A 27,633-nucleotide genomic window follows, 5' to 3' on the forward strand; every position below is an offset into this window, starting at 1 on the left:
GATCATATATAAATATTTTATATATTTTAATTAAATTATATTATTTAAATTATGATCAAGTTAATCTCAATCAATTATGGTTGGACCACTAACTTAAAATTATTATCTGGATTAGTTCAAAGTTTTTAATAACTTTTAGATAAATTATACTTTTTATTTTTAAGAACATAAGAAAAATATTCATCATCATATTATACAAAACGAAATTATTTAAATATGAGGCAAATACTATTTTTTTTTGAAATTATTTTATTTTTTAAATTTTTATATTGTTTAACCCCTACATATAAGAAATATTTACTCAAGTTTATTTTTAATTTTTAACTAAGTCTAATGTAGATGATAACTAAATAATTATTTAAAAATATTATTCTATTTATTATGTTTATCTAGTAGTAGAATCAAAATTCATACATATTTGAATTTTATTTTTAAAATTATTTTTAATTTTATTTTTATTTAGAATTAATTATTTTATTTTATAAAAATATAAAATATATTTTTTAGATACACAAATGAGGTATAGGACTCAATTTAAAAAAAGGAGTCTTAAAATATAAAAATATATTTTAATATTATTTTGAGATATTTTATTGAATAAAAATAATAAAAATATGAAAATATTTTTTTAATTCCATTTAAAAAGTAACTATAATAATGCACTCAAATATATGGTATTCTAGTATAAAATAATATAAAAATTAAAAAATAAATTAATATTTCTTATATTTTATATATTTTTAAAAAATTTTATTTTTTATTTGGGTATTCGGGCCAACCCACCTTAAAAAAAATTATTTTTTTGGGCTTGGCCTTAATTTTTTGGGCAGATTTAAATTGGCTCGTCGACCTTAACCCAAATTAATAGCCAGGACCACTAAATTCTAAATTTTCATTGTAGTTTATTGGTCCTTAGATAAAGTTAATTTTTTAAATTAAATGATTAAATTATCCCTAAAGTTTAAAATAATAAAAAAGTCACCCTCAATGCTACCGGTACCAACCACCTTACTAGCGGCAGAGTCTCTAGTGGCCAGCGCCGAAGAAATTTTTATTGGAGAATAATTAGTAAAGGTGGCCAAGGAGAGTTTGATCAGATGACCCTTTGGCTACCTAGAAAATTTAGTGACCACCAAGCCTATTTACTTATATATGGCAAACAAAAATTTAGTAACCCAAGCTTTTAAATTATTTTCATGTTATAATATAATGGTTTGTTGTTAATTATAGAACAACACATGTTATTTTACTAATATTACTTGTTAATAAGATACGGTCAATTATAAATTTAGAGTTTTAAAACTTTATACATTATACTTGTTAAAGTCTAAATGTATTGTTATTGATCAAGAATGGATTGTTTTTAAAACTCAAATGGGCACTTATTGATAAATGATTAGCACTTATACAATTAAGTTTATCCTATCTATTTTTCTAACCCGTCAAAGCTTAAACGAATTGTTACTAATTTCAAATGTGTTATTGTAAAAACTGAATAGATACTTATTATTTATACACTTGTTCCATTATACTTGTGCTTTTAATCATCAATAACAAGTATTCATTTGAGATTTAACAATAACTCATTCAAAATTAATAACAATCAGTTTAAGCTTTAACAATTTAGAAAATAGATAGGATGTATTCAATTGTACAAGTGTTAGTCCTTTATCAATGAGTATCCATTCAGATTTTAATAATAACTTATTTGAACTTAAAAACAATTTATTTGGGTTTTAACAGGTTGGAAAACTAGACAAGATGGGCTTAATTATACAAGTATTAGTCATTTATCAATAAGTATCCATTCGAGTTTTGATAACAACCCATTCTTGATTAATAACAATACATTTAAACTTTAACAAGTACAATGCATAAAGTTTTAAGACTCTTAATTTGTAATTAACTATCTTAGATTAGCAAGTAACATTACTAAAATAATAAATGCCATTTTGAAATTAATAGCATACCGTTATGTCATAACATAATAGTGGTTTAGAAGCTTGGGTTATTACATTTTTTTTATCATATATAATTAAATGGGTTTAGTGGCCATCAAGATTTTTAAATGGCTAAAGGGTTATAGGATCAAATCTTTGTGGTTGTAACATCTTAAAATTTAATTCAATTATTGATTGAGATATTTAATGAGTTAATTTATTTAACTGGAGGTTAATTAGAGAGTTTAGATGGATTTTTAGATATAATAAACCCTAAATAAGGCTTAGAAAGGGGACTAGAGGGGTTATTGGGCCATTTTGAGCCCAAAATAATGAGCTTGAGTAAGAATATAGGAACTGTGCCATCCGTTGTGGTGAATGTTGCAATTTTTAAATTTTGCAAAATGTATTTAGATTGTGTTCAATAGTGGAGATTTTTAGGTGGAGATTGAGTGTTGCATGGAGGCTATATTTGGGTTCGCCTAAAAAGGTCATTTAAGGACTTTTGGAGCTTGTAACCTTGTAGGTAATTCTTCCCTGCTCTCCGTCCACCTTCTTATGCATTCTTCTTTCCCCTCTTTTGATTGTGAGAGTGGGGTCTAAACTTAAGGCCAAGTTGTAGTCAATCTAATGACTTCAACAAAGTCTAATAAAAGTTATTTAAATTTTTTAAACCTTGGGTTTTGTTAACAAAAATGATTAGAGTTGTTAGTTAAGGGTTTAGAGTCAACCTCAATGCTAAACAACTAAGTTTAAGCTAGTAATGTTAGCTAACTATGTTTATTTAAGTTTATTGAAAGTTAAATAAGTTAATGAAAGCGAGTTTTAGGATTGTTTTTGCTTAATCATGCTTAATGAGGGCTTAAGGCCTTAATTGTGATTAAGGTTAATGAGTGGCTATTAGTCATTAATATTGTCTATTAATTATTCATTGTAGATTGATTGTTTAGGAATTCATTGAGTTTATTGGGAAGCTCCTTTGAATTTAAAGTGTACTCTTAAGGTGGTAATCTAAAGGTAAAGGTAATTAAGAGTTAAATTTTTATAGATAATTGTTGTTTGTAACCATGAGTTATATGTTATTGATTATGATGAAAACGATGATATGAGTATGCAAGCATGTTGGTATTAACTTGATTGGAGTTGTATGGTTTTACCATGTTAAATATAATGATGGCATGAGTTGTATGGAATGATTGAATGAAATTCTATATGGTTGATAAGTATGATGTGATGATGGTATTGTAACCAATGTAATCTTAATTAACACAATTATGAGCATTTGTATGAGAACGTGGATATGTGATTAAGTGATTGAATGTTTACGGCATGATGTTAAGAATTGAATATGAATACATGACTTGATAGGGTGATATTGTATATGAACAAAGTTGTTTGAGTATATGATGATTTTTCTCTGAGCATGAGCTTGTAATATTGGCATGAAATTCAAATATTGGTTGTAAGGTTTTCCTTACTAATTTCTAGTTAACTCTAAAATTGAGGTAATCAAGAGATTAACTTTAGAGGATTACTAAGTTTGTAAATTTTACAATTTAGGGATCCTAAGGTTTTAAAATTAAACACTTTAATATATGTTTACAAATAAAAAAAGTAGAGTTGAAGATGTATTTGGAAGCATGGGATCTTAAACAAATTAAAGCATTTGCAATAAAGTTGAAAACCAAAAGCAGTGCAGCAGGAAACAAAGTTGCGCCGTGGCTTATTTCATGTGTGCCATGGCATGCTTGCCTCTATGCAATGCAACGTGGCGTGTTGTACAATTTTAATAGCATTGTTGCTGTCATGTGATAACAACTGGGGCAAACTTCTAACGTGCCTTATTTTTTCATCTGATATTCAATGGAGGTGATTTGACATCTATAAAGAGCTTTCTCCTAACTCTAACTAATGACACTGGTTTCATAATCAAATTATTTCTTAATAAAAAATTGAACACACATCTCTCAACTTACTCTTTTTTACAATTCGAACACAACTTAGGTGTTTAAAATTCAATCCAAATACCAAAAGCCTAATTTACACCCTAGATCAAACTCAATGGACAATAAAAAATTTGTGCAATACACCATATCACAAATTTAACACATCAATCATATTTTTAATGCTCAACCCTTTAATCGTAAAAATAGAAAGGGAAGCCTTAAATTCACAGTTATCATAATCATTCCATAACATCTAAATTTTTACTTATTTCATACTTCTACCAGTATTTTGACCCTTTCTAAATTTCACAATTTACACATAAACACACCATAGGGCTTAAAATAAATAGTTTAACATTAAATCTATACATAATACAAGAAAGCATACATGAAAAACTCCTAGTTGGCAATATCTTCAATAATTATACACGTATATTACTTAAAATAAAAGAAGCCCATAGTTTTAGGATCTAAATTCTAAGCCTCAGTCTATTGCCCTCAGTCTTGTCCCGATGAGCTAACTCATGTAATATTGAAGAGAGAGGGGTGAGTACATGTTCTCTGCCAAGTGTTAGCGCGAGCATATGTGTTGTCACAAGCATATGAAGTTTTCTAAAGTTATTGTTCCTAAGAGAATTTGGGCCAAAGAGATTTAAAAATTTACTATTAGACTTTGGATTAGGTTAAGCAAAATCAAGTATAGAGTTTATGTGAAAATATGAAAAATTAGATTAAAAAGGTATTTTGGAACAAATTTAGTTGATACTACGAATTCAAGAGACAAGAATCTAGAATTATTTCTCCCTTTATATTTCATAAGGCTTTAATTATTTCCTCTCAAAATGATTTGTAATGAAAATAAGTATTAGTCTAAGATTCTAATTTATTTAAAAAAGATTTCTCAAATCAAAATCAAATACATTTGTGAATACTAAAATTTCACAATCTCTTGAAAATAACTAGTAAAAATAATTTTTAAGCACTAACCTTAATGTGAATGTAAAGGGTTTATCAAATATCTTTATTTTACTAACATACCATCCATCTATCTTTGTAAATTTCAAGTTTAACACTATTTTATCCAAGTTCTACACTTAAATTATCTTTCTCAAGCACAACCCAAGTGAACAAAAGAATCTAAATGATGATTAAGCACTTAGAAGCATTAAGCATGGGATAAAATAAACACATATGTATTATTAACTGCCAAAAGAGATGAATAATCAAGTCTTAATCTATATAAAGGTTCAAAATAATCTTAGAACAAGAAAACTAGCTACTTATATTCAGAAAAGAGTAATAAACAATGACTTGTTCAACACTCATATCAGAAACATAGAGAGAAAAGGGGAAGGAAGTATAAAAAACTAAAGGAAATTCACTTGAATCTCTTCAAATTTTCAATCCTTGGCCAAATCTCCCTTGAGAACCTTAAATCCTAGCAGAGCAAGCTTTAAAGAACCTTTGAAATTCATGTGTGTCTTACTAGAGGTATGGCTTTGGGTTTATCTAGTCCTAGTTTGCACTCTGCAACTCAAAACACATAGCAGAATTTAAGCCATGTGCCACGGTATGTTGCCATTACAAAAATGTGGAAGTGCGCCACGGTGTGGTGTCCATGAGCCGTAGCCCCTATATAATTTCTAAAAGCCTTTCTTTGTGCCATATGTTACGGCACTATATGCATGTGTTGCGGCGCATGGCACAGAGCCTTCAATCTTCATTTATGGCTTACTTTTTATTGCCTTTGTGTTTCCAAATGTGTCTTTAAATATCATCTAGCCCTTTATCATTATAATTACCTTTTAGAAGTCACCTGAAACAATAGATACAACTATGATATCTTTTAAAATTTAAATCAAGGCAAGATTCTTTACAAAAATTACTAATAAATTCTATTATTAAGGCTAACTTCAACTAAAGCCTATTGTCCTATATTTAAACTCAAAACATTCATAATTGAACTAATTAATTAATGATAGCATAGGAAAATGTATTGAATTGATATCAATTTCATTAGGTTAACTATACAATCATTTGATAACTAAGGTATTTCTAACTTATGCTAATACATGTCAATTAATTTTAAATACAAGTGGTAATATAATTGTATACTTAGATGAAAACACCAATTTACTAACACACTTCTTAAGTGTAATTTATATTTTATTTTCACAATTTCATGCTATAATCACATGCTCGCACTTTTCGTATTTAAAACAATGCTAAACAAGTGTTTTCACAATAATTTATCATAAGAGTAAAAAATAGACAACCATGTGTCCTTAATCACAATATGCATGAACACACCTTCCTTATATCCTTCTTATGCCTCCGACATGAAACTGTGGGCTACTTTCTTGACTTTATTTGTTAAATAATATGATATACTAATTAAAATTATTAACTATATAAATTATAATTAAATAATTATTTAATCTGATAAAAAATAATTAATAACAAAGTAGAGAAGTGGTGTTCCAAGCTTAAGAAACGCCACCTCTCTACTTTTTAATTAATAAATAATATATATATATATATATACATTAATAATTTATACTAATTAAATAACTTAGAATAACATAATCATTTAAATTTTTAAAGGAAGTAAATAATACAAAACAAGAGAGGTAGTATTTCCAATCTTTGAAAATGCCACCTCCCTCCATTTATTTATTATTAAATATTATTAAGTATTAATTATAAATTTTAATTAAATAATTAAAAAATAATTATTTAATATGACAAAATAAAATATTAAATTAATAAAAGAGTATAAAGATAATGTTTTAAGCTCAGAAGATGTTACTTTCCTAGCCTTATTTGTTGAGTAATATGATATACTTATTAAAATTATTAATTAAATAAATTATAAAAATAAATATCTGATTTGATAAAATAAAATAATAAATCAATAACAGAATAGAGAGGTGACATTTTCAAGCTTAAGAAATGCCACCTCTTTACTTTTTAATTTTAAAAAATGCCAACTCTCTACTTTTTAATGATTAAATAATAATATATATTTTTAATAAGTACTAATTAAATAAATTAATTATTTTAAATATAAAAAAATTAAATAATATAAAACAAGAGAGGTGGCATTTCCTGGGTTTTGAAATGCCACCTCTCAATTTATTAATTCATTAAATATTAATATATAATAATTATAAATTTTAATTAATATATAATAAAATATCATTTAATCTGATAAAATAAAATATTAAATTAATAACATAGTATAAAGGTGACATTTTTAAGCTCAGCAAATGCAACTTTTCTTGCCTTATTTTTTAAATAATATGATATATTAATTAAAATTAATGAAATAAATTATAGCAAAATAATTATTTAATTTGATAAAATAAAATTATGAATCAATAACAAAGTGGAGAGGTGGCATTTTTAAATCCAAAAAATACCACCTCTCTGCTTTTTAATTATTAAATAATAATATATATTTTTAATAAGTACTAAATAAATAAACTAGTTATTTTAACTTTAAAAAAATTAAATAATACAAAATAAGAGAGGTGGAATTTCTAAGCTTTAAAGACACTACCTCTCTCAATTTATTAATTTATTAAATATTAATATATGATAATTATAAATTTTATTTAAATACATGATAATAAAATATTATTTAATCTAATAAAATAAAATACTAAATTAATAACGAAGTATAAAGGTGATATTTTTAGACCCAGCAAATGTCACAATTCCCTAACCTTGTTTGTTAAATAATAGGATGCACTTATTAAAATTATTAATTAAATAAATTATAATAAAATAATTGTTTGATTAGATAAAACAAAATAATAAATTAATAATAGAATAGAGAGGTGGCATTTTTAAGTTTAGAAAACATCACTTCTTTATCTTTTAATTATTAAATAATATATATTACTAATATATATTATTAAATATTATTAAATAAATAAAATAGTTATTTTAAATTTAAAAAAAATTAAATAATACAAAATAAGAGAGGTGGAATTTCTAAGCTTTAAAAACACTACCTCTCTCAATTTATTAATTTATTAAATATTAATATATGATAATTATAAATTTTATTTAAATACATGATAATAAAATATTATTTAATCTAATAAAATAAAATACTAAATTAATAAAAAGTATAAAGGTGATATTTTCAGACCCAGCAAATGTCACAATTCCCTAACCTTGTTTGTTAAATAATAGGATGCACTTATTAAAATTATTAATTAAATAAATTATAATAAAATAATTGTTTGATTAGATAAAACAAAATAATAATTAATAATAGAATAGAGAGGTGGCATTTTTAAGTTTAGAAAACGTCACTTCTTTATCTTTTAATTATTAAATAATATATATTAATAATTTATACTAGTTAAATTATCTATAATTAAATAATTATTTGATGGAGTAGAAAGGTGACATTTTCAATTAAAAACGTCACTTCTCTACTTTCAATTATTAACAAAATATTAATTTAGTACAAAAGTAGAGAAGTAGAATTTCGCCACACTTGAAATGCCACCTTTTATTATTTACTAAAATTATAAATAAAAAAGTAATTTATGAGTAGTGGCATTTGAAATAAGAAACGCCACCTCTTTACTTTATCTTTAATATTAGTGATGTTTTATTTTTTATTGCTACAAAATGCATGCTACTAAACATCATTTCTATAGTAGTGTCGTTCAGTTATTTGTATATGGACATTTGGATCATCTTACTTAGAGGTTTGAGCTAAAAATTAGATAATCGGGAAGTTAGATTTGTTTGTGTTGTCTATGAGTGTGTGCCGTGACAGATCATGTTATGGGCCACAACAAGTAATATATGCATCACAAGCCATGATGAATGTGCATTTGGTTGTGATGAATGTCCTAGAATTATCAAAATATATGTTTTACCCCTATTTTGGCCAGTATTAAAAGCTTAACTCTTTTCTCATGTTTTCACAAGCTTTTATACTCTGATTTTAAGTATTTTCAAGTGCTTATACTTCATTATTATTCTTCAAATAATTTTTGGGATCTCATTGTTCCTAATGCTTTCAAAGTTAATTGTAAAAATTAACCTTAACTAATTTTGACCCTTAGCTTTACTAATTGATTTAATTAATTGAATTTATATTTGGTTAATAATGGAGGTCATTACATTAGTTATCTTTACCAAGTATCCACCAATAAAAATGTCATGAGCTTTGGTGATAAGTACGAGCTGTCGGTGATCTCGTCGATGGCCATCCGGTGGTCGGCACTGTTGGCAGAGTGGCTTTTTATTATTTTAAACTTTAATTAGGAGTAATTCAATCATTTAATTTAAAAAATTAATATCATCTAAGGACTAATGGATTGCAGTGGAAATTCAGAATGTAATGATCCTTGAATGCAATGAATTTTTTGTTGTGGTATATTTTTTCAATAGTGCATTTTAGCAATTCACTTACATCTGGACACGCCATTCATAGTTTAATCATAGATGCCATCCGTAGCGAGTAACTTTAAATAAGATGTACCACCTCGTCCGTCTTCATATAGGTATGTGACATTAAATTAAACAACACAAAATAGTAACAACATATCATGAGCAATTTATATATTACGTATTATTATTAAAGGTGAGGATATGGCCAATCCAAATCATATGGGTTGAGAAAAATAAAAATTAGGTTGGATTCAACTTATTTTTATGCAAGTTAATAAATTTTAATTTAATCCAACCTTAAAAATTGGCAAGTTAAATAGATTAATCATTTAATCCATTTATTTTTTTAATTTATTTTTTATAAATTTTTAAAAATATACTTAAACGATGAGTATTAAATTTTTTAATGATTAATATCAGAATTTTAACTCGTATTTTCTGCCTGTTAACATTGAGATTACAAAGTTGGAAAGAAGAAATCTAAGACCTACTAGGGCTTTAATTATAGATCCGTCCGTCATCGTTCTGATATCGAAACAGAAACTAGCTAGGGGGTTCATTCCAAAACTGGCAAGTGGCAAATCAGACGATAAGGAATGAGCTTGCTTGGACAGCTCATCTGCACATCGGAGCGCTTCTCTGTAGCAATGGTGTACGTACGTAGTTCGATCTGTCTGGAGCTGAGCCACAAACTTTGGACGTGGAGCACGCTAGCCGAAGAAGATGTTCAGGGTCTGCATCTCCATGGATGAGGTAACGTGGCAGCTTTCATTCCCAAAAGCAGCATGATTGTACTTGGATGTCATCACCCCATACTGTTTGACCCCAAAGAAAAAAGGACAAAAAAGGAGTCAATTATAATGCTGGTTGGAGGAAGGTGTAAGCAGATTGGAAGGGGGTTACGTGTACGTGACATTCTGTGCTTTATTTATATTAGCCACTAGCTATCATACTTTGTTTAACAAATAAAAAAGTAATCAAGTCACATAAAAAAGATTTAATTACGTATTGCTCATGTATTAAAAAGATATTTTCTTTATTTAAAAATATAAAATATTTTTTATAAAATTTCATTTATCGATAAAGTAATTATTTATTTTTAAATTAATAATATCTTTTCATATTTATTCCCATTAAACATCTTATAATAAATATAAATTAATTCTTTCAATAAAGATATTTTAAAAAAAATAATAATTACGCTTTAAAAAATTAAAAACATTTTATATTTTTAAATGAAAAAAGTAATATCACTACCTACTGCTACGTATGAAAGCAACGGGGTCTAACATTTTCATTGAATATCTCTATGAAAAATGAATCGAATCAATTGACTCTAAAAATTGGACATTATTATTATGTGCCTCAAGTTGTGCTTTGGTGCTGTACGTTGTGACAACAACTGGTTTATATTAGTCTCGAGTCAATATTCAATACTTGAAGAGCTGGTTATGATTAATGATCTTCATCTAATTAATTTGACTAAGTTCCTCAATCCAGAACGAATCAGTTTAATTAAATGACTGGTTAACATTTTTTTTGTTTAAGTTGAGCAAAACAGATCAATTTTATTAATCACCAAAAAAAAAAAGATATTGCATACACTAATGTCCCTGCAAAGAAAAAATAAAGCCACCTATGGTACAACCTATCAAAATAAACCAAAGCAATAAAACCTACACAATAACAAGCACAACAACCAATCAAAGGAAGCAACGCTTCAACCAATACCCTCCTTCCTCGCGTGCACCATGGCCAGTTACCTCTAACTTGCAAGTCTAAGCATAGAACATCCAACAGAGAGCATGGTGGCTTAGCGAGCCATCCTCCTGGAACCATATCTCTCGTAGCCCAATCTATTGCCAAATTTGCAAGGTGTTTGATAAAATGATTAAGAGGGAGTCTTATTATATGATGGCTTAATATATATGATGATTATATTGTTGATTAAATAAACCATCATTAGAAAAAAATACTCTCTTTAATAGAAGTTGGAAGTTTGATTAGTTCAAACATTAACAAAGGACAACCTTTGAAAAGGGAATTGGAGAGGAAAAGAACTTGGTCCTATGGTCTGAGCATTGTGCAAAATAAAAAATATTTGATAGAATGTTTGAAAAAGAAAGATTTTGGATTTAAAGTGGTAAAATATTTGTGATAATTATCTCATCATCAATTAAACAATCATAAAAGGCATTTATTCTTGCACCATTACAACAAATACTTGTTGGAGTGCTTATTTTTAACCTACGAAAATGCTTTTGAAGTGCTCTTATAGCCAGTATTCCTGCATGTGCGGGAGCACTCTAAGCTCTTGAAGTGCTCTTGTATGCTCTCATTTGGAAGCATAATACTCTCCTTATAGGAGGGCTTATAGAAGAAGCGCTCCTTCATGTATACCTAAAAGCACTCTGGTAGGTTACTTAGTCCTAAAAAACATTGGAAAGAAAAACTTATAGCAACTAAAAATAAGATCTGATGAAACTATAGAAACTAATGATTGTATTTTCCTTCTTTTTCTTATCTTTTTTTTTCTTGAGGCACACATTCAATAAAATAAACGGTTAAAGATAAGAATTAATGGTAGTATTTTAAAAGAGATAGAAAACATAACTATAGATAACATTGATGCTAAAATTACAACAAAAGTTACATATTTTTTTCAGTCTTATTTATAACACTTTCTAAAAATATTTTTAATTCAAAATATAGTAAAGCATTTTTTTAATTTTATTTTTTTTAATTAACACAAAGATATTTAATATAGTTATATTATTATTTAAAATTTAAAATAAAAATTAATTTTTTTTTAAAATGCATGAAATGGTTTAAAGATTTTTATGTGGACAGGAGGGAAACATTTGTTATTATACTTTTCCTTGTCGCTCTTAAACGGCCGTGACAGAAAGTAAGCCGTTTCAACTTCTCTTTCATCTCTCTGTATCATCGTAGTCCTTTCGCTGTCCCCTACCTCCACGTAAAATATTGTTCTTATTGAGGCAATCAATAATCAAGCAGGCGGGTCAACTTTTACATCGTCGGGTGATCGATTAAACATTTTTGTGAGATCATTCTTATGTAATGATGACGATTCTATACTTCGATTATTGATGCCGGGGATCAAATGAACCCTCAGCAAAATAAATAAATGAAATTGACCGTTTATCAAAGGCGAGAGACGTGGCGTTTCAATGCTGGGAAAGAGAAAATCAAAATGGATTGAAAGAATTAATTAAAAGGAGAAACAAATGGAGAAGAGAGAGTTAATAAAAACGACATCGATCTAACTTCACTGACTGTTAATTGCTTGTTAGAATCATTCTAAGTCAAAGAGTCAGCCTGCAAATACGACATTAAGCATGTATGCAGCTAAATTTGAACTTAAACTATTCCCCTTCTGCCTACTTTGAAAGTTTCATTCCCATATAATTCTAACTACTCCTCTTTTGGAAATTGCAATTTATAAATCATGTATATATAAGATACTGCTAGGCTGCTAGCTACTCCCCAACCCCCCCCCCCGCCAAAAAAAAAAGACATGCTGCTGATTAATCAGGTATAGCCTCTCTCTCTCTCTCTCTTTTAACTAATAGCAGAATCTTCTTAAATAACCTTGTGCTCATTACTAGACCCATTTTCTTTAAAAGATTATTAATTAAATTACTTAACCATCAACGAAGAAAAATAAAAGCAACTGCTCATAAATTTAATTTTGGTACTATTTCCAAATGTGTGTATTAATATACATTTACACTCAAAATTATTGAGCATATATGGATATCAAAACGATGGGATGACAGATTATTAATTATTAAATATGTATATACGTTGTGTGTGTGTGTGTGTGTGTGGAACCCCGAATCATTTGCTGACGATAATTAATGAAAGTAAACTTTAATTTGATTGTCTTACTCAACTTGTGGGTCGCCTTCCAGGATTTTTTAGCCGGTGATTGATGCTTACGAAAGCAAATAACATTAGGAGAAATTTTAGCACTTTGGAGGCAACAAAAATGATAGGACGTATAGAAAAGCTGGCAACATTTTCAACCCATTATGCCAGACACGTAACAAATAAATTTATAAAAAGATCCATGATCATCCTTACAAATATTCGATTGCAAAACGTGAAAACACAGTAATAGAAGTTTCAAAGTTCGTTTCATCGAAAAAAATTGAAGTTTCAAAGATCCCTAGGTAATTTATCCTCGAACCAAACCCTATCAGTATATGTTTATGAAATTTCGCAGTCAAGCGTGACCATTTCAGAATATGTTGTATGAAGTGAATAGTGAGAAAATTATAAATAAGTTCTAAAAAATTAATTATTACTTGGTCGTTTAATTTGAATTTGACTAATTGGTCGATTGGAGTCTGGAGAGCTTGGATATAAAAAAAAAAAACCCTTAAAATATGTGTAAATTTTTTAAATTTAACTTGTAAATATTGTAAGAAAATTTGATTATAAAAAATAATTAAACCCTGAACCGTAGAATTAAGAAAAACATTTTTACAAGTCCTCTTAAATTTAGGAGTTTATATTTCAGCAAAAAAAGCCGGAGTTTATTACTTAACTATCTCGTGTGTTTTTATACAAATTCTCTGAAAAAATCCATCAATAATACGCTTATTTAGGAGGCTTATTATTAGTAGTTATTTTGCTTAGGAATCTACACATAATTTTCCCATGAATAATTGATTTAACAATGGGGCCTATTGGCCTTTTTTTTTTTTATTTCCGGGCTTTTTTTTTCTTTTTTCTTTTAAGTTGATATAGGAGGCTTCTACCTTCCCGTCACACTTCAAAAATAAAAAAGCATGTTCTTTATCAAAATAAAAAAAGCACGTTATTTTAAGTTACCACACAACAAGTACATGGACAATCTTTTTTATACTAGTATATTAAAGTTTGCGGTTATCATGTTACCAAAAAAAAAAAAGAAGGTTTGCAAGCATCTTGAACTTGATATTAGGTTATTTCTGTTTCTGACGAATGTTGAAATGCACTACCTCGTCATTCCATCATTAACACACCATGACGTCCGTTTTTTATTAGGTGTGTACCGTCATTAAGAAGTGTTTTTCCCTTTTAATTTGTTGGGGGCGAGGGGGGGGGGGTGTAGGTAAAAGTTGAAGCTGCTTTTAAGAGAGACCCTACAAAATCATCAGTGCAATAACGATTTAAAATCTATAATATGCTAAAATCATATATAAGTAGCAAATGATATCACTAAAAGTTACAAAATAATTTATCCGAGTTACCGCCACCGTTCATCATCCCCGACTCCATATGAGAAGTATGGATGCCAACGTAGCTAACAAATGGACACATGAAATTAACTAAGGGTAATATTTATATACTTTAGTCTCATATAATATATTTATATTAAATTAAATTATGACATATGAATTTTAATATATTAATTTAATTAATATAAAAAATTTATTATAAAAAATAATTTCTAAAAAATTTACATATCTTAATTTAATTAAATATAAGTATCTTAAATATATAAATTTTTTTCGTAAATTAAAATATATCAGTCCCTAAACCAAAACATTCGAGCTCGGTCTTGGAAGGGATGTGTCAGAGCACTGTCAATTCAGCAATGGTTGGTAGGTATTCCCTGTCGGTTGTCCTCCTGTATATAAATTACCTTTTTAATAAAGTGATAGTCATTTTTACAAGTCATCTCATAAAAAAAAAAAAAGCAATCATTAATCACTTTTTTAGTGGAAAAAAGTTGACTATAATTGATTATTCCAATCTCCAAAGTAACGTGAAATTACTTTGTGCCGGACAATATCTCTCTCTTCAGACGGCTTCACCCACCGTGATTCTCATTGCAGTGGTTAAGTGTTCATTTAAATTTTAATTGAATATAATAAATTATAAAAATAATTAATTAAATAATAAATTTTAATCATAATTAATTATGTTATAATACAATTTATTTGAATATAATTTTTTTTAAAATTAATTTTAACAAAATTGAAGAGGTTTGAATAATTTAATCAGAACCAATTTTTATTATATAAATTATTATATAATTTAATTTTTAAATATCAAACATCAATTTAAAGATATAAAATTTAAATTTTATTAAGAAAAAATAAAAGAGAAAAAAATTTGATTTTATTTTTATTAAATTATGTGCTTTCTTTTAATTTTTTCTTGATTTTTTTTTATAATTTTTTCTAACATTTTTGACTAGCTTTTCCACAAACGCCCGATTTCTCAGCTTGTGAAGAAAATTAATTTTTGGTCCAAAAATTGATTAATCCATTTTATGAGTGTTTGGATAATTTTCATTTTTAATCATCCTTCAAATAATTGATTAAAAATGTTATCTAAACACACGGTAAGTTTGTTTTCTTTGTGCTTTTCCTTTTCTTTTTTTATCAACAATTTGTCGTTTTTATTTTTTAAAAAAGAAGGTAAAGTGAAAAGGCATTATATTATTGAACCTGGAAAGCTCGTCAGAATCAGTGGTGCCTGGGGAGCCTTTTTATTTTGAACTTGTGTCTTGTGAGTGTGTTGGAAAAATGGCAGTTTTCTTATTTTCTTTTGTGAAGGCAGGATGGAGATTGGAGAGCAGGAACTCCTCAGCGAGAAGATAATCCTGATTCACTAGATAAAAAGGGATCAATGGATCACCCTTCCATCAATGGAAGAACATGAAAGGCCATGATTGCATCACATGGCCTCTTGCCTCCCAACAGCGCAATTATTTCTTTTCTTGGTTGGCCTGGCCAATCGAACTGAGCTTTTCCTGGGTTATTTTATTTAGCCTGGGTCCATCTAGCTAAAAATAAGTAGTCTGAACCATTTAAAAGCGGCCCATCTTCAAATAGCCCAAGAAAATGTTGGACCAAAAAAGCAATGGTGGAGTGTTACTCACGAGGAGTTTGACTATACAAAATTTTTTGATGTTGAATCGAACTCGGTGGGACCATCCCTTCCTGTCCATAGATCGCCTTTTTTCGGTCCACTCCGTTTACAGCTTTCAACTTCTGTGCACCATTGAAGCAAGTTTCTAGTCAGCCATAATTTTGAATTTTCTTTCTCTATTGACTTCCACAACCTAAAGCTATTCTTCTCTAAATCATTTGCCTGATCCATATATTTTGATATGTATATGTTTACTCAAGTTTTTAGGGAATATAATTTATCATATATAGCTATTTTTTAATTATTTTGGAAGTAGTTTGCAGAATCTTCTGTTATATTCCATCCATTTAAAAATATAAAATAATTTAAATATTAAAAATATAAAATATTTTTAATATTTTAAAGTGTAATTTTTTTTTAAAAAATCCTTAATAAAAAGTTACATTATATTTATTTTAAACTGAAATGATTTATTAGATATGAATAAATATAAAAAAGATGATATTAATTTGAGAATAAGTAATTACTTTATTAAAAAGTAAAATTTGTTTAAAAAAACCTTGTATTTTTTTTTTTTGAAACAAAGGAATAAATTTTTCGATAGCAAATGCAACAAACAACATTAAATAGAGCTCGAACTACAAAACGTCGCGTCTTTGCAGAGTCTAGAAAAAATAAAATGAGATGGACTACTAAGAGTGTGTTTGAATTAACTCTCCAACTAAGGTTAGGGTGGTTCAAACCTTAGTTAGAGGATTCAAAGCTCTTCATTCAGATTAAAATTTTGTCTGGATATAAAAAAACTTAAACAAGCGTTAATGGCTGAACAGGCGTTTTCACGGAAGCTGGGAGGAGCAGCTTTTTAATGCAACATTGGGTGGAGCGTTCGGATATTGCAAATTCATTTCTCTATCCTCGTATCTTTACTTCTAGATCGCTATCCTCTCTTTGCCCAGCCTCTTATCTTCACAAGCTCTGTTTTACCTCCTAGTTCTCGCCATCATCGCTGACTGCCCATTGTGCTCGCCGCCGCCGTCACCATCCGAGGAAGTTGAGGGCCTCGTGACTGCTTTGTCCCTTTTTTTGTCGACTATATGTTGCTCATTGTCAATCATCAGTTATGCTCTGTTTTTATTGCTTTCCTTCATTTGCTGAGGTAGAGAGAGAGACGGCAGATTTGCTGGTAGTGGGAGAGGGAGATGACGCTGGCGGTGGGGAGAGGGAGAAGAAGATGGAGGGAAAGAGTATATAAGAGAGATGACATTGGTTTGTGGGGAAGAGGAGAAGGAAGAAGAAGAGAGTGCTCCATGTGCATGTTTTTGAGTGTGTATGCATGACACACGCATATAAGGAAGAACAACGTGTGTGTTTTATTTATTATGTTATATTTAATTATTATTTATGAATTAAGATAAAGTAAAGGAAAAAAAACATTAAACTCTTGTTTCATTATTTAACTAAAATATACTCCATTTAGTATAACCTTATATGTAAAAATTAAATAGAGGGAGAAAATATAACAAGATTAGATTGTAGGTTTGCAAATTAAGACTAAACTGTAAATAATATGAATTGAATATTTTATAATTTATAAATTAATTTTAGTTTTTTTGGATATTTTAAATTTTATTATTTAACTCTATACCTTTTTAAAAATTAAGATTTTTGACTCATTAATGTATTTTATATTTGTAATCTACTCTTTAAAAAATTGTAATTTTAAGCTTAATATTTTTTCTTAAAAATATCAAATTAATCACACAAAAAAATATATAACAAAACTCATGTTTATTTTTATCATTATATATTTCAACTGGTTTTTGAATATAATCATCTAAATAAATTTTAATTTATCTAACTAATTTTTTTAAAAAATCTAAACACAAATCACGTTATAATTATAGACTTTTTTTTTTTAAATTTTAGTTTGCTAACCTTCATTAATTTCTAACCTTAATTGCAGATTTTTTAATTCAAACACACGCTGAATGAATACTCGTCCGACACCAAAGAAAGCGCCCTTAGCTTCTTAGGTAGATCTGCAACATATATGGTTAGCCTCACGAGCACAAAGCTGAATCTACACTTGCCACTCACGGTGCATTTGATCCTGAATACCCAGACACGTGGGTGGTCGTCAAAAGAGCCAGACCTGAGTACCTAAACCACATCCTCATAGTCACTTAAGATGATAATGTTCCTTCATCAGTACGTGATGCTTCTGACATCCGCGAGTCCGACTACTGATATCAAGTGCCAGCGGAGCCATACCAAAAAAAATCTTGTCATTACGAGCCAACCAAATAAGTCTACATGCCATCGCAAGCCAAAAGCTTCCACTGAAACCCATCCAGAGTGGAGTTCAGGCTCAGATTCCATTGGATCGATCCACATCCACAAGTCGTTCCCGGCAAAAAAGTTAGGTGCAATATCAGCCGGAACAATACTTGACCAACATTCATAGGCTTCAGTTACGCACAGCACGAAGACAATCTTCCCTACCCTCATTAATTACATATCTAACACATTCCAGACCCATGCAAACCTCTAGGTTGATGAACAGCATTCGTCAATAGAGCCATTTGCACGTATATAACCAGAGAAACATTCCGAAACAAATTAAAATCCCACGTAAGAAAGGCTATCAATTATCTTCACATCAATTCCTACAGCTCCAGACAGTCAGAGGGAGGGGAGCTAGCAAGGGTCGTGGCTCTCCTAATTTTTTTTTAATTTTTGTGTATTATATAAGTATTACATATTTTTGACTTTTTAAAATTTATGAAAACTTTATGGTGCATGTATTTTTTAATTTTAGCTCCCTTTATTCTTCAACCCTTGCTCTGCTCCCTCCAGACATTTAAATTTGAATAAAGGGGCATCACGCACCCACGCACGCATATATATATATATATATATATATATATAGTTCATCATTAGGTAGAGAGCTAGTAATTTGGGTGAGTTAAGCTTATTTCGATTGAATTTAAAATATACTACCTTATAAAAAAGCTCATATAATTAAGGCTGGCTTTAATTTTTTTAGGTGAGTTTAGACTAATCTATCGGACTTGGCTTAAGTTACTGGCTCTACATACATATAAAGCTAATAATTTTGGCAATTGAATTTATTTGAATCAGGCTCAAAGTATTTTACTTTAAAAAGAAACTAATATAAATAATCTCAGCCCTAACATTTCTCAGGTAAGTTCAGGCTAGCTCATCAAGTTTGGCTTGAATTACCAACTCTATCATTAGGGATAATTTCATCTAAGAATCATAGATGTAACATATCTTCAAATTAGACCCAAAACAATATGAGATTTCATGCAAGATGTTGGATTTGAATCGAAATAAAATTCTAAAATGAAAAGGCTAAAATATCATTTTTCAATATGTTGTAGTATAACAAGTAACACGAGAATTAACAAGTAAAGTGTGACATTTAATAAGTAATGTAATTGATTAACATAATTACTAACATTTAGATTGACATGATTGAGTTAAATCATCACATGAACTTCTACTGTTAATCCCTTAGAAGTTCGTGTGATGATTTAAATATCCTTCTTCAATCTGTTACTTAGCTTGTTACATCTAATGCATTATAGCTAACATAATTACTAATCTTTTAAAAGACTTGTTAATATTTAACTTTACTTATTCATTTCTTTGCATTATTTGATAACTCCATAACTTTTCATGTAGTAAGTTAAATTTATTACTTTTTAAGCCATTAGCATAATTCTGTAAAATCAACTACATTACTTGTTAACTTCGTAAAAAATTTGCATGTTAATTCTGTTGTGTTATTTATTTCATTGTAACATACAAGAAGGATATTGTTGTTATTTTGTTTTACAATTTTATTTCAAGCCCAATATCTTGCAATAAAATTTCGTATTATGTTGGGTCTTACTTAAAACATGTCACATCTAAAGTCCTCAAATGAAATTTCCCCCAATCATCACGTTGCATATATACTAACAGTCAAATGAAGATATTAGCTCACAGAGCCGGCGCCGCAGATGAACGATTTATTAATTTGCCGAGTAAAAAGAGAGCAATATTCTAAGACAACAAATTCTAAACAGAAAAGAAATACAAAGCCTGAAAATATAATTTAAGTTGGGGCTCGTATATAGAGCGAGGTAAACAGTAGTTTGAAGAACTGTGTCCATCCCATTTCCGGATTGTTGATTATCAGCAGTAATAAATGGACAGTCTCAAGTTTCGTATACCCTTTTGCATTTTCATATTTGCTAGTTCCTCCAACCACAGCAATACTAGACTCAATTTCAGCCGCTCAATGCACTCCAAAGAAACTAATAATCTAGCTTGCATATATATGAATACAAGTACCCGATGCAACGTGACATGATACGATGATACAATAAATTTTTAAAATTTTAAGATGCAGATACGAGGATATTTATAATATATATTTTAATATTTTATAGTATAGATATATATATTTAAATTTTTAAACAAGTATTTCTAAAATAATATAACTATATTTATAGTAATCAATTAAAATGTTAAGGATTTTATCAAGTTTTTAAGTGATTTAATAAAAATATTATATTATAAATGTTATAATATGAAATACCAAAGCAGAAATATCTTACAAATATTATATCAAATATGTATGGAATACGAATACGTTAGCTAGTAGCCTCCTCATCATCGCTGAATAACACCGTGAATACCATAGTTTTGCTGCTTTCGTCCCGTGAAGTAGCCAAATGAAACCCTGTGCTTTAATTAATCACGTCCCCCTGTAACCTCATAGTCAATAACTGTCACTCTCCCAAACAGAACCTTATCCAGCAACGTTGCTACCAAAGGTGTTGGTGTTAACTGTTATCGATAGCAGCGTTATTGTGGGTGCCGATGTCGCTTATCATGGTGCTTGTGGTGGAGGGATTTGGATTATTATCGATTAGAGGGATACCGGCAGGAATATAATGGAGGGGAAGCTTCTATGAATGGGTTTTGAGAAAGGGAGGTTGGGAGTGGCCGCGACGGTGGCACCGGAGACGACTCTTTCTGAAGGAGCTGAACCTCCTAATATGTTATGCATAAAGAAAGTGAGATTTGAAGAGGATTCCATGGAAGCACACTTGAGAGCGGTGAAGGCCAGGAGTGCGAGGACGATGACGTCACCAGAAGGGAATGAGGACAATTTGTCCATTTGGGGCTGGAGAGCTTGTTAACGACACTTGTCAAGAGTTCTTGTTGAGAGAAATAAATGAGGAGGAGGAGGAGGAGGATGATTGAGAAGTGGAGCAGATATAGGTTAAAAAGTCAAGGTCGTTAAGTGGTCTCGTTCTCCTCGAGTTGGTCTTTTTCACTGTCTGATTTTTATTGGAAGTGGACTCAAGAAATTAACTCTATAATGTCAAAAATAAACTTCAATTAGAAAACTAATTTTCCCAGAAATTCACACATGCTTCTCATCAAAATAAATAAAATATATCCTAACATTGCTTTAACCGAATGCCAGCGTCTGTGAAAGTATTATTCTAGGAAAATGTAATAATTCTTTTTTAATATTATTAAAATCGTCTCTCTTTTTTGTCAGGGAAACCAGGAGTGGGGAATAACGAGAGGTTTTAGAATCCTCTTTTGCCATTCTATTTCACACACACACACACACACACACACACACACACACACACACACACACACACACATATATCTATCTATCTTTCGAATGGATCGTTACATTGAATGAGCTTGTGTTTAGATACCCATGCCATGATTCCTCAGCTAATGGATTTGGGTCTCATTGGTGGGCCTTTTAAAATTTCCTTTTTTTTTTGTGGAGAAAATAAGAGGGAACTAGCCCAACATTACAACAAAATAAAAAAAGAGGGGAATTACATCTCAAAAAAATCATGCTGCAACAGGGCCCTTATGAAGGTAAGGGCCGTGTTGAAAAAACTCTAAATTCATTGAAATCATTCTTTGCCATAGCATTAACAGTATGATTGGTAGAATTCAAGAAGCAACTTGAAGAACTGTTAAAGAAGGGTTTTGTACGCCCTAGTGTCTTGCCATGAGATTCGCCAGTCCTATTTTTGAAGAAGAAAGATGGCATACTGCGGCTATGCATTGACCACAGGCAACTAAACAAGATTACAGTGAAGAATAAATACCCACTGCCTCGCATCGATGATCTCTTAGATCAATTGATTGGTGTCACAATTTTCTTTGAGATTGATCTTACGTTCAGGGTACCACCAGCTGATGGGTTAGTGAGAAGGATGTGGCAAAGACGACTTTCAATACTCAATATGACCATTATGAGTTCTTGGTTATGCCATTTGGATTGACTAATGCGCTCGTAATTTTCATGGACTATATAAACCGTATCTTTTAGCCTTTCTTAGATCAATTTTGATGGTTTTTATTGATGATATATTGATTTACTCCAAAGATGAGGAGCAACACGCTAGACACTTGAGGACTGTCCTAAGATTTCTACGAGATTATAAGCTATATGTCAAGCTCAGTAAGTGTGAGTTTTAAATGAGAGAGTTTTAGTTGTTGGGACATCTTGTGTCAGCATATGGTATTGCAGTTGATCCACATAAGGTTGAAGTGGCCTTGCAATAGGAGAAATTGAGATCTATTATAGAGATCTATAGTTTTCTGGAGTTAGCATTTTACTACTGGCGTTTTATTAAGGGTTTCTCTTATATTTGATGCCTTTGACTAGGCTCACAAGAAAGGATAGCCATTTATCTAGAATGATAAGTGCGAAATAGCTTTTCTTGAGTTGAGAAAAAGGTTAAAAATAGTTTTAGTGTTGATGATACTAGATCCTCAAAAGCTTTATGACATGTATACTAATACCTCTCATAAGGGTATTGGTTGCATTTTAATGCAAGATGAGAGGTAGTGGTATATGCGTCGCGACAACTTAGATCACATGAGAAGAATTATCTGACGTATGATCTAGAGTTGGTTGCAATGGTTTTTACGTTGAAGATCTGGCGTCATTATCTTTATGAAACAAAGTTCAAAGTCTTGAGCAACCATAAAAGTCTTAAGTATTTGGCGGATCAAAAAGAGCTAAACATGAGACAAAGACACTGGATGGAGATTCTCAAGGATTATAATTTTAGATTTAAGTATCATTCGGGAAAAGCGAATGTGGTAGCGAATGCTCTTAGTCGTAAAACTTTGCATATGGCCTATCTGATGGTTCGGGATCATAGATTGATGAAGTCTTTAGTTGAGACTTCTTTGGGTATAACTAAGTTCTCCTTAAATAATTTTAAGACTACGGTTAGTTTCAATAAATTTTGAAAAGAGATACCGGATGCTCAACTTTAAGATTCAATTTTGTTAAAGATAAGTCAAGACATTGAGAATAGTGAGATAATAGACTATTAGTTTAGTGATGATGGATATGTTGTTTTCAAGGATAAGGTGTATGTTCCTAACAATGAGTCCACTCAGAAGTGGTTGTTGGATGAGGCGCATCATAATAGCTACACCTTTCACCTTGGTGTTGCTAAGATGTGTCATGAAATGTGACATCATTGGTAGTGGTTAGGTATGAAAAAGGATGTCATCAACTATGTTAGTAAGTATTTGACTTGTCAAAAGGTCAAGATAGAGCACCAGAAGCTATCGGGGTTGTTATAGCCTTTAGAGATTTCTAAATGAAAATAGCACAATATTTCAATAGATTTTGTATCTGGTCTACTAAAAACCCAAGCTAGTTTTGACTCTATCTGGGTGATTATAGATTGTTTGATCAAGTCGGCACACTTCTTACCAATTAAGATCTATACGGTTGAAAAGTATGCCGAGATCTACATCAACGAGATTGTGCAACCATACGGGGTATTGAGGGATATTATTTCAAATCATGGTCCTTAGTTTACATCAAACTCATGGTGAGCTATGCAAAGAGCTATGAGTACAAATTTAAAGTTCAATGCATCCTATTATTCACAGACGGATGGACAAACTGAGCGGACGATCCAAACATTAGAGGATATGTTGAGATTGTGTGCCTTAGAGCTTCAGGGAAATTAGGATAAGCATTTGATTCTGGCAAAATTTGCTTACAATAATAATTATCATGTCAGTATTCAGATGGCTTCTTATGAGGCACTTTATGATAGATGGTGTATATTGCCTCTTTGTTGGTATGAGTTGAGTGAGAGGATACTAATAGGGCAGAATGTGGTAGATGAAACCACAGAAAAAATCACAACAAAAGCTTCTTATGGCATAAAGTAGACACAAAAGTTATGTAGATAATTGTCGTAAGGACCTATCTTTTGAGGTTGGGGATCATGTCTTTCTCAAGCTTTTCTCGTTGACGGGCGTTGGGCCCTTAATTTGGGCTAAGAAGTTATTTCCTCGACATATGGGTCCTTTTGAGATTTTGAAAAAGGTTGGGCTAGTGGCTTAGCAGTTGGCGTTGCTGCCTTAATTGGCGAGTCTACACAATGTGTTTCATATGTCATGGCTAAAGAAGTACCAGCCAGACCCGTTGCATGTAATAGAACCTAAGGAGGTTGAAATTTAAGAGCATTTAACCTACCAAAGCCGAACCAGATTGTATTATAGATGCAAAAGGTAAATAGCTCAGAAATGAGACAAACCAGTTGGTAAAAGTGATCTAAAAAGAGATGGCTCTGGGAGATGCAGCTTGAGAGATTAAGGATCAAATGAGGAAGGAGTATCCATAGTTGTTTTCTTAAATATGTTTCTCTCTTTGGAAATCTCGTGGAGTGAATGTTACCTGAACATCTTTTTGAACTCTTAGTTTATCTTTGATTCCAATCAAAATTGAGCTATCTCTTACATTTCTAAAAACTTCTCTTTGTACATTTTCTACTAATAGTTTTGAATCTAATTCAAAAGTGTGACCCAACACCAAAGCTATTTGAAGGCCCCTCAGTGTGCCCCATTGTTTTGCTTCCATCACGGTACAATTTCTGATAGTGTGAGAGAATCCAACAATCCATCCTCCTTCGTCATCTCGCAATAAACCACCACAATCAGCTTCATTATTGACATGCATGACTGCTCCATCAACATTTTATTGAACTTCAGCCATTGTGTATGGGGTGGCCTTTTTAAAGTTTCATCCAGGCTTATAGACTTCTATTGATTGGAGGACAGTCCAGGTTTGCCTAAAGGAGAGTTGGTTTTAATTTGTCAATGGCCTTTTGGAATTTTGCTACTGATAACTAAATTCTAACATTCATGAGCTGTAAATAGTATAATTCAATTCGTTTGTCAGCTTCAGTATATTGCAAAAATAACTTGTCTATTCCAAGCTTGAATTCTAGGTTTTGTGCATGGACAAGAATTATCTATGAGTAGTGTATTCATCAAGAGTAATAAACTTAACAAAGGGCAACTTCACATTCTTTTCTGCACTTTTCCTGTAAATGGTCCTGTCACGTCCCTAAACTGACACATTCATGTGAAACATTCCCATGATGTTCACTAATTTATATTTATTTAAATTACTAAACAGTATACAAGACCATCATTAAAAAACTTGACTAACGGGCCCTGCCTCTGAGAGAGGGGTTATTGATCAAGGAGAGAGAGAAAAGGACACCTTAATCCTTTTACTGAAGGAAACCCCACATATCTTTAAACGCGTGATTAATATTATATATTAAACTTAAAAGTCTGTATCACCAAAAGCTATGTTTTTTTATGTATTTAATAGCAAATTGAAAATCTGCTTTATGGGCAGCCAACGCGCTTGAATAATCCAGCACACTCCCTCTGCATTATCCTTTCTCTCACACTTTTTGACTGTTTATTGCCATTTCATATATGTGTGGTTGGGTGAGTGTAAATAATCACATGCTTCACAGGCTCGTTTACTTTCTGAGGGTTCAAGCTTGATTCAGGGAAACCTCACACACACACTAGTTGGGCTACAGAATAAACCAGGAAAGAAGGGGCAAAGTTTGTTAATGCGCCCGCAAGCATTTCAGTTATAAGAAGTTGGAACCTTGCTGTTACCTAGATTTTGTTGTCCTTGAAATTGGAATGTGACAAGCTGTCATCAATACAAACTATTCTTATAATTTATATATGCATTAAATAGTATGATAAAAAACAGTGAACTCTTTTAAGTTGTTTAAAGGATAATGCAATGCTAGTAATAGTGTCTCTCTCTGCGTGTGTTTGAGGGGAGGACTTTTTTGATCGACAAAGCATGCAGATATTCTTTCTCTCTTTCTTTGTGTGCTTAATATTAAATTATCAACGACATTAACAAAAAAGTTTAAAGCAGTAAGTCATAATAGCATATTATACTAGTTACATCTAATCACAAGGCATTTGATGAGTTAGCATTTGTGTCATCATTAAATTCTGAAAGAAATTGCTTTGAAAGAGGGTGTGGAGCTGGACCCACAATAAAAAAAGACCTCAGAACAAATTTGTAACATGCGTCACATAAGATCAATAAACTTGTTCCAAGTTTAATTTAATAAAAGAACAAATGGCCGGAGCTAAATTCATATTAAAGATTCTTTGTTGGAAAAGTAAGGTGCATCTTGCCTTACAATTACGTTCATACATCCATGGCAGTAACTTATAATTGAGACGTTAAGCTTATCAGGTTTTTGCTGACATCTGATCAACTAGTAAAAGAATTATATCTAGTATTAGCTATAGGAATTTGGAGTAAATAATTCAACTTTTTACTTAAAGAGAGATAAATAAACAAAAAGTTATTAGGTTGGGATTCATAAAATATCAAGAATAATGTAGTTATTGTGAATTTCTAATTATAAAAGTCAAAAGAGAAGATTTCACGTTGATATATATTACTCTAAAATTAATATAAGTAGATTATTCCTTACGATCCTATCTATAAGTTACTTTCATCATTTTCACCGAAATTAAAAAAAATGTTAAACCTCATTAACTTTGACTAAAAATTTAATAAGTTTTCAATTTTATTCCTATTGAATACATCTATTTTAAAATAAAATACTCTAACATTTAACAAGCTTCCTAACAATTAATAGGGGCAAAATGATATAGATGAACATGATAATCATTAAGGTATCTTACAATAAGATTAAAATAAACACTCTTTCCCTATCTTATAAATAGAACTAAAGGAGTATATGTTTGCATGTCATAATAACCTCTCAATTACTTGATGCACGTGATATATTTTTTCAATGGAAATCGAGTGTGAGCATCTTTTGCCAGGCACGCAGTTTGACATTGGATGATTACATTTTCTACAGTTATTAATAATTTTGCTTGCCTTAAACCTTCCATGCATGTATATGCATCAAATTTATAACTTTACTCCTATATAATCCTACTCAAAGCTTGTGCAGTCTAACACAACCGACCACTTCACCTATAAATTAAGTCATACAAGAGTCCTCTCCGATCAAGAAATTCTGAAATCCTGA

The 27,633-nt window shown here is 30.3% G+C and overlaps 1 protein-coding gene across 1 annotated transcript in view; it reads right to left on the reverse strand.

The window, feature by feature from the left end:
• Positions 1–27,198, reverse strand: part of LOC129313546 (60S ribosomal protein L23a-1) — a 99,683-nt gene extending 72,485 nt beyond the window's left edge. Inside the window, exon 1 of the mRNA XM_054956762.1 lies at positions 27,194–27,198. The gene's annotated coding sequence lies outside the window, so the exon portion shown is untranslated. The remainder of the gene's footprint in view (positions 1–27,193) is intronic.
• Positions 27,199–27,633: the final 435 nt, after the last annotated feature.

The sequence above is a fragment of the Prosopis cineraria genome, unplaced genomic scaffold, assembly GCF_029017545.1.
Source record: "Prosopis cineraria cultivar Desert tree isolate PC_DT_omini unplaced genomic scaffold, ASM2901754v1 PC6, whole genome shotgun sequence".
In the NCBI taxonomy this organism is placed as follows: domain Eukaryota; kingdom Viridiplantae; phylum Streptophyta; class Magnoliopsida; order Fabales; family Fabaceae; genus Prosopis; species Prosopis cineraria.